Below are 14,028 nucleotides of genomic sequence, written 5' to 3' on the forward strand. Positions count from 1 at the left end.
CAGTGAGCTGAGATAAGGTGGGGCTTTACATAGCATAGACTTATAGATGACCTGGAGCCAGTGGGTTTGGCGACGTATATGTGAGGGCCAGCCAACAAGAGCATACAGGTCACAGTGGTGGGTAGTATATGGGGCTTTGGTAACTAAACAGATAGCACTGTGATAGACTACATCCAATTTGCTGAGTAGAGTGTTGGAGGCTATTTTGTAAATGACATCGCCGAAGTCAAGGATCGGTAGCATAGTCAGTTTTACTAGGGTATGTTTGGCAGCATGAGTGAAGGAGGCTTTGTTGCTAAATAGGAAGCCGATTCTAGATTTAATTTTGGATTAGAGATGCTTAATGTGTGTCAGGAAGGAGCGTTTATAGTCTAACCAGACACCTAGGTATTTGTAGTTTACTGTCTAACCAGACACCTAGGTATTTGTAGTTTACAGTCTAACCAGACACCTTGGTATTTGTAGTTTACAGACTAACCAGACACCTTGGTATTTGTAGTTTTCTTCCGTTTGGTTTTTAATGAATCCTAGCCTGATGACTCACACTAAATTCTTCCGCTGCTCTGTCGTTCACTACATACTTTAGTCTGAGACTGCCATCATTGAAGTCGCTTGTGGTGACGAGGGGCACGAGGGGCCCGAGGGGGGTTGTACAAAACAAAGTAATCAGCGATTGGATCGTGTCTAACCAATCAGAGTATCAGAGCCAATGACGCATGTACTGTATCTGGCCCTACCCATCGGTTTCTGGACCAATCAGACATCCCCGAATGTGTTCGCATTCAGTGAAGGGTCTGGGAGGTACTCAGATCCAGACTCATTGCAGAGAAGAAAGTAACATCTGTGGGTGTGGCGTAGAGTTTGGCTGGAGCAAGAAGTCTGATTAGCCAGGCAAAGTGAATACGCCCTGGTTTAGACAGTGCTGATTTGAGAATACCCCTGAGAGAAGTGGAAAGGACTCCAGTTGGGAAAAATCTGAGAGATTAGTGCACACCTAGCAAGAAGCTGTTGTTCGGCAGCGTTTTTGTGATGATAGAGTTTGCTAAACAAATACCCACTGGATTGATGAAAATAATCATGATATCATTCTGTCAGGTAAGCATAGGCTACTTTGTAGTTAACATTTAACTGAGAAGATTCATCGCTAACGGCTACGGCACACACATGGGCATTCTCATTGCCTCTTCAGAAATGTGCAGGAAATACAAATCACTGATGCATTCTGTTCATGTATTGTGATAATCTTGGAGCGCCTTAATTTATTTTTAATACTTTTAGTTGATTCCCTACTAAGGTCAAAACATTTTGGAATATTGTTGAATTCCATTTTATGGATTCAGTGAGGGCCCTAATTATATTTGGACCTGCATGAGGCTCTCCACTACCTATTGTTCCTGCAGTGATGATTCACCATCTTCATCTAATGTTTTCAGAATTTATCTGCAGATAATCTCCAAAAACCCTAGGCCTACCAGTAGCCTATGCTAATTAGGGAGCCAAATGAACAGCTCCCTCACTGATACGATTCGGTAGGCTACACTGACTGATGAGACAAGAGTTCTCACTTTAGTGTCACTGTCTGACAAGACATCCTAGGAAAGGAAACCTAGGAAATCCTTTGGTTGACTTGTCCCGATGTGATGCCATGGACATATAACCATGAATGGCAAAGAGATACAGGAGATCGACTTTATTCAGTCAGTTCCACACCTTTTATAAACTAGTGAATAGTTGCTGTTCAGTTGTCAATCAACGCACAGTAAATAGCCTATGCGTCACAACTCCGCATATGTGAAACTTGTGAAAGAAAAATCACTGAATGTGTCAGAAAACAATAATTAGGCTAAGTAGTGGATTTCGACTTGTCGTTACCACTTACATTGGACGTGCAAATTCACGAGCATCACGTTTACTCCTCGTAAAGAAATTTGACCTCAACCAGAGATCGGTAGGCTGGGGAGGAGGCTGTGAGGCTGAGGGGAGGAGGGTGTGAGGAGGAGGAGGCTGTGTGGGTGAGGAGAGGCGGGTGGAAGGTGTGTCTGCCTGTCACGGTTGTCGTAAGGAGAAGCAGACCAAAGTGCAGCGTGTGTGTTGTTCCACATTTTATTTATACTGTGAAACTATGCAATACATAAATAAACTGAATGACAAAAACAAACCATGACGCAGAGGTGAAACATACACTACTCAAAATTAATCTCCCACAAACCCAGGTGGGACAAACACCAACTTAAATATGACCTCCAATTAGAGACAACGAGGACCAGCTGCCTCTAATTGGAGATCATCTCAAACAAAGCCCAACATAGAAATACAAAAACTAGAAACCAACATAGAAATACTAAACTAGAAAACCCCCGTCATACCCTGACCTACTCTACCATAGAAAATAACAACTTACTATGGTCAGGATGTGACAGTACCCCCCCCAAAGGTGCAGACTACGAATGCACCTAAACAACAAAAGAAAAAAGGGAGGGTAGGGAGGGAGGGTGACAAGTGTCTATGGCAGCTCTGGTGCAGTACACAGAACCTTATTATCCAGCGGATCCTCCAGCAGAAGAGGCGGCTCCGGTTCGGGGCGTAATCCCCGCTCCGCCCGCTGATCCCTCTGCTTCTGTACCACCGGACTGCAGACCGCCGCTGAAGACTCCGGGCTGCAGGCCGTCGCTGGAGGTTCCGGACTGGGGACCGTCTCAGGAGGTTCCGGACTGGGGACCGTCGCTACAGGCTCCATGCCATGGATCATCACTGCAGGCTCCGTGCCATGGATCACCACTGGAGGCTCCGGGCCATGGATTACCACTGGAGGCTCCGGGCCATGGATTATCACTGGAGGCTCCGGGCCATGGATTATCCCTACAGGCTCCGGGCCATGGATCATCACTGGAGGCTTCGTACGTGGAGCCGGAACAGGTCTCACCGGACTAGGGAACGTCGCTGGAGGCTCCGGACTGGGGAATGTCGCTGAGAGCTCTGGACTAGGGAACGTCGCTCGAGGCCGGGTGCGCAGAGCAGGCACAGGGTATACTGGGCCATGGAGGCGCCCTGGAGGTCTGGAGCTTATGGCTGGCACAACCTGTCCTGGCTGGATGCTTACTTTAGCCCGGCAAGTGCGGGGCGCAGGACGAACTGGGCTGTGCAGGCGCACTGGCGACATAGTGCGTAGAACTGGCGCAGGATATCCTGGACCGAGAAGGTGAACTGGAGACCAGGAGCGCTGAGCTGGCACCACCCTTCCTGGCTGAATGCTCAACCTAGCTCTGCAAATGCGGGGGCGCGGGCACAGATTGCACCGGGCTGTGAATTTCTGGGGGGGGGGGGGGGGCTGCCTCTTGTGCTTGCCTCGTTGCCAGGCTAGTTCCTCTTCTCGTCGCCGCTCTGCTCTCGCTGCCTCCACCTGTACCCATGGGAGGCAATCCCATCCAGCCTGGATCTCATCCCACGTACAGGATCCCTTGCCGTTCAAAATGTCCTTCCAGGTCCACTCCTGATCACGCTGCTTGGTCCTTTGGTGGTGGGAGATTCTGTCACGGTTGTCCTAAGGAGAAGTGGACCAAAGTGCAGCGTGTGTGTCGTTCCACATTTTATTTATACTGTGAAACTATGCAATACATAAATAAACTGAATGACAAAAACAACAAACCGTGACGCAGAGGTGAAACATACACTACTCAAAATTAATCTCCCACAAACCCAGGTGGGACAAACACCAACTTAAATATGACCTCCAATAAGAGACAACGATGACCAGCTGCCTCTAATTGGAGATCATCTCAAACAAAGCCCAACATAGAAATAGAAACCTAGAACAACCCAACATAGAAATACAAAACTAGAACAATACAACATAGAAAAACTAAACTAGAAAACCCCCGTCACGCCCTGACCTACTCTACCATAGAAAATAACAACTTACTATGGTCAGGACGTGACACTGCCAGGGTAATCTCTTTTCCCACTGATGAATGATATGTAGTTGTTTATGTCTCGTGTTAACCATTGCCAAAGGAAACAACAGTAATTCTGTGTTTAAACCCGCTTCAGAACCACAATGTCCCTCAACGGGGAGAAATGCAAACATTCCGTTTCATAATTCCTTTATTGACAGAGAGTTCTCTCTGTCTCCATCCTCTCTGACTCACTGAAGATATTCTCCAGTCAGAAGCAGAGGAGAAACTTAGATAATGTTTTTATTTGCATCAGCATAATGTGCCGGGTGACTTCTGTTTCTGCATTATAGGCCAGACACCAGTATGCCTTGGGACTCCTATCTGCAGGCTGTACTGACAAACACACACACACATTCACACACAAACTCTCCAGACACTGAGTGAGGACCAGACATCTGAGAGGAACCAGAGACAGACATTCCTATCTCCTCTCCCTCACGTCCTGCCTGTCCAATAGCACCCCTCTGAGAGGTGGAGAGGCTGATGCTTAGCCTTAAGATGTTCACCCAAGTGTGTGTGTGTGTGTGTGTGTGTGTGTGTGTGTGTGTGTGTGTGTGTGTGTGTGTGTGTGTGTGTGTGTGTGTGTGTGTGTGCATTTGTGTATGTGTTTGTGCATGCATGCGTGAGTGAGTGCGTTGTTTGTGACTGAGTGACTAGGCCTACACCATACGGAGCTTACAGTATGTATTTACTGCGTTGTAAGCACTGTCTGCATATCATACTGCCAAATTGTTTTTGCTGAAGCTGGCTGAAATGATTACAGTTAACTCTGCCTGCCTGCTCTCTCTCTCTCTCTCTCTCTCTCTCTCTCTCTCTCTCTCTCTCTCTCTCTCTCTCTCTCTCTCTCTTTTCTCTCTCTGCTCTCTGCTCTCTCTCTCTCTCTCTCACACTCTCTCCCACACACACACACACACACACACACACACACACACACACACACACACACACACACACACACACACACACACACACACACACACACACACACACACACACACACACACACACACACACACACACACACACACACACACACACACACACACACACACACACACACACACACACACACACACACAAGCACACACACACACACACACACACACACACAAGCACACACCCACACACACAGGTGTCCCCATCTGGATGTGGCTGGTACTCTAATGGCCCAGAGTGAATCCAGGCATGGGACTGATTTGGGGCAGTGGGGGTTGCAGACACTTTTGAATAATCATAAGCAACTCATTTTGTAATCTCAACCCAACCTCACACATTCACCCAGTCTATCACCACACTGATCTCTCTCCTCTAACCTCCTTCCCTCCATCAACACTCCTCTCCACTTCTCTACTCTAACCTTCCCTCCATCAACACTCCTCTCCACTTCTCTACTCTAACCTCCTTCCTCCATCAACACTCCTCTCCACTTCTCTACTCTAACCTTCCCTCCATCAACACTCCTCTCCATTTCTCTACTCTAACCTTCCCTCGATCAACACTCCTCTCCATTTCTCTACTCTAACCTTCCCTCCATCAACACTCCTCTCCATTTCTCTACTCTAACCTCCTTTTCCATCAACACTCCTCTCCACTTCTCTACTTTAACCTCCTTCCCTCCATCAACACTCCTCTCCACTTCTCTACTCTAACCTTCCCTCCATCAACACTCCTCTCCATTTCTCTACTCTAACCTTCCCTCCATCAACACTCCTCTCCACTTCTCTACTCTAACCTTCCCTCCATCAACACTCCTCTCCACTTCTCTACTCTAACCTTCCCTCCATCAACACTCCTCTCCATTTCTCTCCTCTAACCTCCTTCCTCCATCAACACTCCTCTCCATTTCTCTTAGCAATCCATCTCCCCTCTCTCTCTGTTTCAATTCCATTCAATTCAATTGAAAGGGCTTTATTGCATAGGAAACATATGTTTACATTGCCAAAGCAAGATAAATAGACAGGAAACTAACAAGGGAAATAAACAATCAGAAATTAACAGTAAACATTACACTCACAAAACATGTAAAAGATTATACATTTCAAATGTTATATTATTGGCTATTTACAGTGTTGTAACAATGTGCAAATAGTTGAAGTATGAAAGGGAAAATAAACGAACAGATAAATATAGGTTGTATTGCAACCACCCATAGATCATCACACTCTATCTGACAGCTGCATGAGAGTCCCCACAGGGAAGGAGAGATGGAGGAAGAGAGAAGGAGAGATGGAGGAAGAGAGAACGAGAGAGGGAGGGAAAGAGAGGGAGGAGGGAGGAAGAGGGGAGGGAGGTAGGCGGGGATAAGGAAAGGGAAAGGGGGAGAGGGAGCTGGGGAGAGGGACAGAGGAGGGAAGAGGGAGAGGGAGGAAGGGAGAGGGAAGAGGTCGGTGGAGAGAGGGAGAGAGAGGGAGGGAGAGAGGGAGAGGGAGAGAATCATGGATGGTGAAGAGTGATCCATCACTCCAGAGAACGCATTTCCACTGCTCCAGAGTCCAATGGAGGTGAGCTTTACACCACTCTAGCCGAAGCTTGGCATTGCGCATGGTGATCTTAGGCTTGTGTGCAGCTGCTCGGCCATGGAAACCCATTTCATGAACCTCCCAACGAACAGTTCTTGTGCTGACGCTTCCAGAGACAGTTTGGAACTCGGTAGTGTGTTGCAACCGAGGACAGACCATTTTTATGCGCCACGTGTTTCAGCACTCTGCTGTCCTCTTTTGTAAGCTTGTGTGTCCTGCCACTTCGTGGCTGAGCAGTTGTTGCTCCTAGACATTTCCACTCCACAATAACAGCACTTACAATTGACTGGGCAGGACAGGAATTTGACGAACTGAGATGTTGGAAAGGTGGCATCCTATGACAGTGGCATGTTGAAAGTCACTGAGCTCTTTAGTAAGGCCATTCTACTGCCAATGTTTGTCTATGAAGATTGCATGGCTGTGTGCTCTATTTTAATAAATAGAGCACACACAAATAATAATGTTAAAAACAATGTCAATGTTTACAAACAAACCGTTAAGATTCCAGTATAAATATTGTATGTCCATTAATATGTTACTTACATTTCACGTGTCATATAAATGATCAAAGCTGCAGGCTAAAGTTAAATCTAGACTTGGTTTCCTCTATCGTAATCACTCCTCTTTCACCCCAGTTGCCAAACTAACCCTGATTCAGATGACCATCCTACCCATGCTAGATTACGGAGACATCATTTATAGATCGGCAGATGTTCTTTACCATTCGGCCATCAGATTTGCCGCCAATGCTCCTTATAGGACACATCACTGCACACTATACTCTTCTGTAAACTGGCCATCTCTGTATACCCGTCGCAAGACCCACTGGTTGATGCTTATTTATAAAACCCTCTTAGGCCTCACTCCCCCCTATCTGAGATATCTACTGCAGCCCTCATCCTCCACATACAACACCCGTTCTGCCAGTCACATTCTATTAAAGGTCCCCAAAGCACACACATCCCTGGGTCGCTCCTCTTTTTAGTTTGCTGCAGCTAGTGACTGGAACGAGCTGCAACAAACACTCAAACTGGACAGTTTTATCTCAGTCTAGTCATTCAAAGACTCAATCATGGACACTCTTACTGACAGTTGTGACTGCTTTGTGTGATGTATTGTTGTCTCTACCTTCTTGACCTTTGTGCTGTTGACTTTGTCCAATAATGTTTGTACCATGTTTTTGTGTTGCTACCATGTTGTGTTGCTACCATGTTGCTGTCATGTTGTGTTGCTACCATGCTGTGTTGTCATGTTTGGCTGCCTTGTTATGTTGTTGTCTTAGGTCTCTTTTTATGTAGTGTTGTGTCTCTCCTGTTGTGATGTGTGTTTTATCCTATATTTATATTGTATTTAAAAATATATATTATTTATCCCAGAACCCTGTCCCCGCAGGAGGCCTTTTGCCTTTTGGTAGGCCGTCATTGTAAATAAGAATTTGTTCTTAACTGACTTGCCTAGTTAAATAAAGATTAAATAAAATTAAAATAAAAACACATTTTGAATTTTCGCACTACACGCAAATACAAGAGTTTCTGCATCTCACCAGTAGAAACGGTCCAGCTACAAATCAAATCAAATTACATTACATTTTGTTGGTCACATACACATGGTTAGCAGATGTTAATGCGAGTGTAGTGAAATGCTTGTGCTTCTAGTCTGACATTGCAGTAATATCTAACAAGTTATCTAACAAATTCACAGCGACTACCTTATGCACACAATGTAAGGGGATGGAATAAGAATATGAACATATAAATATATGGATGCTCGAAGGCCGTGCGGCATAGGCAATATTTTTTATTTTTTATTTATTTTACCGTTATTTTACCAGGTAAGTTGACTGAGAACACGTTCTCATTTACAGCAATGACCTGGGGAATAGTTACAGGGGAGAGGAGGGGGATGAATGAGCCAATTGAAAGCTGGGGATGATTAGGTGACCGTGATGGTCTGAGGGACAGCTAGATGGTGTAAAATGCAGTATATACATATGAGATGAGTAATGTAAGATATGTAAACATTATTAAAGTGGCATTATTTAAAGTGATTTATTAAAGTGGCCAGTGATTTGAGTCTGTATGTAGGCAGCAGCCTTTCTATGTTAGTGATGGCTGTTTAACAGCTTGATGGTCTTGAGATAGAAGCTGTTTTTCAGTCTCTCGGTCCCAGCTTTGATGCACCTGTACTGACCTCGCCATCTGGATGGTAGCAGGGTGAACAGGCAGTGGCTCAGGTGGTTGTTGTCCTTGATGATCTTTATGGCCTTCCTGTGACATCGGGTGCTGTAGGTGTCCTGGAGGGCAGGTAGTTTGCCCCCAGTCATGTGTTCTGCAGACCGCACCACCCTCTGGAGAGCCTTGCTGTTGAGGGCGGTGCAGTTGCCGTACCAGGTGTTGATACAGCCCGACAGGATGCTCTCGATTGTGCATCTGTAGGAGTTTGTGAGGGTTTTAGATGACGAGCCAAATTTCTTCAGCGTCCTGAGGTTGAAGAGGCGCTGTTGCGCCTTCTTCACCACGCTGTCTGTGGGTGGACCATTTCAGTTTGTCCGTGATGTGTACACAGAGGAACTTAAAACTTTCCACCTTCTCCACTCCTGTTCCGTCGATGTGGATAGGAGGGTGCTCCCTCTGCTGTTTGTGGATAGGGGGGTGCTCCCTCGCTTTGAATGCTGGGTATTGCGGTTGTAAGTAAACCACAATACCCAGCATTCATAGCGATTTCAGGACTGCCCTGTGGAGGTGAGAAATATCAGAATGTCTGTCATTGTAACCATCAGTTTCAGCCAGAGGATTTTTAAATGGAACTGAAGTTTTAACTGATGGGGTTGTCATGTCGTTGAATGTTGAAAAGTGATGCTATTCTATCGATTTTCCCCTTCACTTCAAAGAGGAGCTATCCGATCAGCCAACATCAGCACAGCAGAAAATAAGTCAAGTTGAGGTAGCTAATGTTACCTAGCTAACTAGCTAGCTAGCTATCGAACTACATCAAATCAAATCAAAGTTTATTTGTCACGTGCGCCGAATACAACAGGTGTAGACCTTACAGTGGAATGCTTACTAACAGGCTCTAACCAATAGTGCAAAAAAGGTATTAGGTGAACAATAGGTAGGTAAAGAAATAAAACAACAGTAAAAAGACAGGCTATATACAGTAGCGAGGCTATAAAAGTAGCGAGGCTACATACAGACACCGGTTAGTCAGGCTGATTGAGGTAGTATGTACATGTAGATATGGTTAAAGTGACTATGCATATATGATGAACAGAGAGTAGCAGTAGCGTAAAAGAGGGGTTGGCGGGTGGTGGGTGGGACACAATGCAGATAACCCGGTTAGCCAATGTGCGGGAGCACTGGTTGGTCGGCCCAATTCAGGTAGTATGTACATGAATATATAGTTAAAGTGACTATGCATATATGATAAACAGAGAGTAGCAGCAGCGTAAAAAGGGGGGTTGGGGGGGGCACACAATGCAAATAGTCCGGGTAGCCATTTGACTAGATGTTCAGGAGTCTTATGACTTGGGGGGTAGAAGCTGTTTAGAAGCCTCTTGGACCTAGACTTGGTGCTCCGGTACCGCTTGCCGTACGGTAGCAGAGAGAACAGTCTATGACTGGGGTGGCTGGGGTCTTTGACCATTTTTAGGGCCTTCCTCTGACACCGCCTGGTGTAGAGGTCCTGGATGGCAGGCAGCTTAGCCCCAGTGATGTACTGGGCCGTACGTACTACCCTCTGTAGTGCCTTGCGGTCAGAGGCTGAGCAATTGCCGTACCAGGCAGTGATGCAACCGGTCAGGATGCTCTCGATGTTGCAGCTGTAGAACCTTTTGAGGATCTCAGGACCCATGACAAATCTTTTTAGTTTCCTGAGGGGGGAATAGGCTTTGTCATGCCCTCTTCACGACTGTCTTGGTGTGTTTGGACCATTCTAGTTTGTGAACTTGAAGCTCTCAACCTGCTCCACTACAGCCCCGTCGATGAGAATGGGGGCGTGCTCGGTCCTCTTTTCCTGTAGTCCACAATCATCTCCTTAGTCTTGGTTATGTTGAGGGATAGATTGTTATTCTGGCACCACCCGGCCAGGTATCTGACCTCCTCCCTATAGGCTGTCTCATCGTTGTCAGTGATCAGGCCTACCACTGTTGTGTCGTCTGCAAACTTCATGATGGTGTTGGAGTCGTGCCTGGCCATGCAGTCATGGGTGAACAGGGAATACAGGAGGGGACTGAGCACGCACCCCTGGGGAGCTCCAGTGTTGAGGATCAGCGTGGCAGATGTGTTGCTACCTACCCTCACCACCTAGGAGCGGCCCATCAGGAAGTCCAGGATCCAGTTGCAGAGGGAGGTGTTTAGTCCCAGGATCCTTAGCTTAGTGGTGAGATTTGAGGGTACTATGGTGTTGAACGCTGAGCTGTAGTCAATGAATAGCATTCTCACATAAGTGTTCCTTTTGTCCATTTGGGAAAGGGCAGTGTGGATTACAATAGAGATTGCATCATCTGTGGATCTGTTTGGGCGGTATGCAAATTGGAGTGGGTCTAGGGTTTCTGGGATAATGGTGTTGATGTGAGCCATTACCAACCTTTCAAAGCACTTCATGGCTACGGACGTGAGTGCTAAGGGTCTGTAGTCATTTAGGCAGGTTGCCTTTGTGTTTTGGGCACAGGGACTATGGTGGTCTGCTTGAAACATGTTGGTATTACAGACTCAATCAGGGACATGTTGAAAATGTCAGTGAAGACACCTGCCAGTTGGTCAGCACATGCCCGGAGCACACATCCTGGTAATCTGTCTGGCCCCACAGCCTTGTGTATGTTGACCTGTTTAAAGGTCTTACTCACATCGGCTACGGAGAGCGTGATTACACAGTCGTCCGGAACAGCTGATGCTCTCATGCATGCCTCAGTGTTGCTTGCCTCGAAGCGAGCCTAGAAGTGATTTAGCTCGTCTGGTAGGCTCGTGTCACTGGGAAGCTCGCGGCTGTGCTTCCCTTTGTAGTCTGTAATAGTTTGCATTTGTTTATCTAAATCAATATCTAGCAGCTAGCTTTCATAATACGCTGGCTAGACATTCCAAAGCATATCAATGTAATTAGGCAGCTGCTATCTGGTGATGTGATTTGTAACTTTTCAAGCTAACGCTAGCTTCATTAGGTTACATTATCCAACCGTTAGCTAGCTAACTAACTACCACAGAGGCTGACGTGACTGTGTTCTCTTTAGAGTCCGATCTTATCAACATCTGCAAAGGCATCAAAATCAAGCTCAGTACCAGGAACTAGTGTAAGTAACACTCTAAAATCGTGCTAAAATCTACTAAATCTTTCCATGACTCCATGATGAACAAATAAATATACTGGAGCTAGGCATAAACATGGTCCATGTCTTGTTGTCATAGTGGGTGTGTTTACAAGTAGGCTACAACTTCTACTGTAGTTTTCTCTGTATTGGTTGTTTATGCATGGCTTAAAGTCTAAATTGGAGATGGTGTGGGTGACTGACTGGTGATCGTTGGGGGAGGGTATTGTGTGTGAAGGTTAGTAGTATAGCGCCTGTAGACCCATTGGATGGAAGCTTTCAGCCTGGAATATGCTGAAGCTCCACATCATCTGACTGTGAAACAAGCCAGGACAGCCAAAGTTATTTAGAAAAGCACAATGCCATCTTATGAAAAGAAAAACGAAATCACCAATACACTAAACTACAAAACAAGTGGTCTGGGAACGTTTCACACCCTTGCAGTCAGTATATTGGCATGGGGAACGGAGCTGTTAGTATACCCTTATAGCCTATTCCCTCCATTGTTGGCAGTGCTTGTCTACTCAACAGTACAACTGTAGGTGCTCATACACAACAATTAACGACTACACTGTTTACAAGTCTAGCCCCCCTCAAACTTTTCCCATCTTTGCTAACAGCCCATCTCAAAGCTCTATTATTGACTCTTGATTGTAACAAAACACTAAAACGCTAGCTGTTGTCCATGTGTATATAATGGTGTTTTATATAATATTTTTTTTATGACTAAATGATTCCAGCTGCATCAGAAACAAATAAACTGTTGACTTCAACTTCTTGATTAATTTATTGTGGTATTCATTAAATGTATTTGGATAAACTAGCTTCAGTCTTACTGCTAAAATAAATGACGCAGGGAGTTGGTGTATCATTTAAACTAATTTGTTGGCAAGTAAACATGTTTTAATAAAACAATAGATTAGTCTGTCATTATAGCAAATAAGTAAGAAAATGTATGTGAACGCGTTGGAATTTTTTATTTAACTAGGCAAGTCAGTTAAGAACAAATTCTTATTTACAATGACGGCCTACCCGGGAACAGTGGGTTAACTGCCTTGTTCAGGGGCAGAGCGACAGATTTTTATCTTGTCAGATCGAGGATTCGATCTAGCAACCTGTCGGTCACTGGCCAAACGCTCTAACCACTAGGCTACCTGCCGCACAAATTACCTGGATTTCTGCATAAATTGGTCATCAAATTTGATCTGATCTTCATCTAAGTCACAACAATAGACAAACATAGTGTACTTAAACTAATAACACACAAATTATTGTCTTTTTCTTGGCTATATTGAATACATAATTTAAACATTCACAGTGTAGGTTGAAAAAAGTATGTGAACCCCTAGGCTAAGGACTTCTCCAAAAGCTAATTGGAGTCAGGAGTCAGCTAACCTGGAGTCCAATCAATGAGACGAGATTGGAGATGTTGGTTAGAGCTGCCTTGCCCTATAAAAAACACTCACAAAATTTGAGTCTGCTATTCACAAAAAGCATTGCCTGATGTGAACCATGCCTCGAACAAAAGAGATCTCAGAAGACCTAAACAGTGACTTGTTGTCACACCCTGATCTGTTTCACCTGTCCTTGTGCTTGTCTCCACCCCATCCAGGTGTCACCCATCTTCCCCATTACCCCCTGGGTATTTAAACCTGTGTTGTCTGTCTGTCTGTGAGTTCGTCTTGTATGTTCCAAGTCAACCAGCGTGGTTTTCCGTGCGCCTGCCTTTTCTATTCTCTTTTATTAGTCCTCCCAGTTTTGACCCTTGCCTGTTTTCTGGACTCCATTCCCGCCTGCCTGACCATTCTCCCTGCCCTGACCTCGAGCCTGCCTGCCACACTGTACCTCCTGGACTCTGAACTGCTTTTGACCTTCTACCTGTCCATGACCATTCTCTTGCCTAACCGTTTTGGATTATTAATAAATATCAAAGATTCAAACCGTCTGCCTCCTGTGTCTGCATCTGGGTCTCGCCTTGTGCCCTTATACTTGTTGACTTGCATAAAGATGGAAAGGGTTACAAAAGTATCTCTAAAAGCCTTGATGTTCATCAGTCCACTTTAAGACAAATTGTCTATAAATGGAGAAAGTTCAGCACTGTTGCTACTCTCCCTAGGAGTGGCGGTTCTGCAAAGATGACTGCAAGAGCACAGCACAGAATGCACAGACTTATAGATAGAGAGTCCTGACCTCAACCCAATTGAGATGCTGTTGCATGACCTCAAGAGAGCAGTTCACATCAGACATCCCAAGAATA

Source organism: Salmo salar, chromosome ssa14 (genome assembly GCF_905237065.1).
Source record: "Salmo salar chromosome ssa14, Ssal_v3.1, whole genome shotgun sequence".
Lineage (NCBI taxonomy): Eukaryota > Metazoa > Chordata > Actinopteri > Salmoniformes > Salmonidae > Salmo > Salmo salar.